Source organism: Pangasianodon hypophthalmus, chromosome 19, assembly GCF_027358585.1.
Source record: "Pangasianodon hypophthalmus isolate fPanHyp1 chromosome 19, fPanHyp1.pri, whole genome shotgun sequence".
NCBI classification, from domain to species: Eukaryota; Metazoa; Chordata; class Actinopteri; order Siluriformes; family Pangasiidae; genus Pangasianodon; species Pangasianodon hypophthalmus.
The window spans coordinates 5081236-5082172 of record NC_069728.1 but is presented as its reverse complement, the minus strand read 5'-3'; the positions used below and the strand labels follow the sequence as shown (position 1 = coordinate 5082172).

The 937-nt window shown below is 44.5% G+C and overlaps 1 protein-coding gene across 1 annotated transcript in view; it reads left to right on the top strand.

Annotated features, from left to right (window-relative positions):
- Positions 1 to 707: 707 nt before the first annotated feature.
- Positions 708 to 937, top strand: part of jun (Jun proto-oncogene, AP-1 transcription factor subunit) — a 2138-nt gene continuing 1908 nt past the window's right edge. The window contains exon 1 of the mRNA XM_026944649.3: positions 708 to 937. This exon is cut by the window's right edge and continues 57 nt beyond it. The gene's annotated coding sequence lies outside the window, so the exon portion shown is untranslated.

Genomic DNA, 937 nt, shown 5'->3' with positions numbered 1-937 from the left:
CACAGAGAGGGAATTGTGAGACGCTCCCTGAAGCAGACGCGTCCTGTGACATGCTGTCACTCCACTGGAGGACCCGCCTCCTCTCCCATTCCCATTGGCTGAGCCGCCATGGAGTAGCCTCACTCTGACTTCTGATTTAAAAAAAAATAATAAAATAATTATCCAGTACGTTTCTGGCAGAATTAAACTAAATGACTCTTGTCTATTCCATACACTCGGGGTGTCGTGGCAGATTTAATTTTAAATCAACACCAGGAATAACTTCTTATGTCTGATATTCCCTTTAGAATAAATGTTTAACCTTTTTTTTCCCTACAACATATTATTTGTAACAAAAATTCCCAAGCCCTGTTAAAACTTTATATCTACTAGCAAGCTGTAAGAGTAACACAGCAGCAACACAACAGCATATCATCTCTCCCTCTTCTACACTCTGAGAGTTTGTATCCCGCCACAGTCCGAACCAGTCCAGCTTAAGCGCGTAACTAGATATTCAAAAACAATACGTAATCCCATAATGCACCGTTCATCGACCTGCTGCATTACCTCATCCCATAAGGCTGTGCGCGGAGAAGAATCTTCTGGTGGTAGTCTAGGCAACGCGCCTTATCTGAACACAGTGGAACGCCCCACGAATCGCCTCCAGCCAATAAGAGGCTTCAGGCATGACATCATTGGGAGGCCTATTTTTAGTGTAGCAGCGGTAGCAGATAAGGTTGGCCTCCACGCTGGAGGAGCTCAGAGTATACAGACCTCGCCACAGAGCAACAGCCGAGAGACGAGCGCTCCTGAAATCCAAAACAAAAGTTTAGAACCATATGCTTTCCGACTGCCGACACTCTGAAAGCTCATAACAGGGCCAGATATACTAGTTTTATCTCGTCTAAGAGTGGTTTTAGTTCGTTGTGATAACTTTTTATTCGGCGGAAAAGTTTGT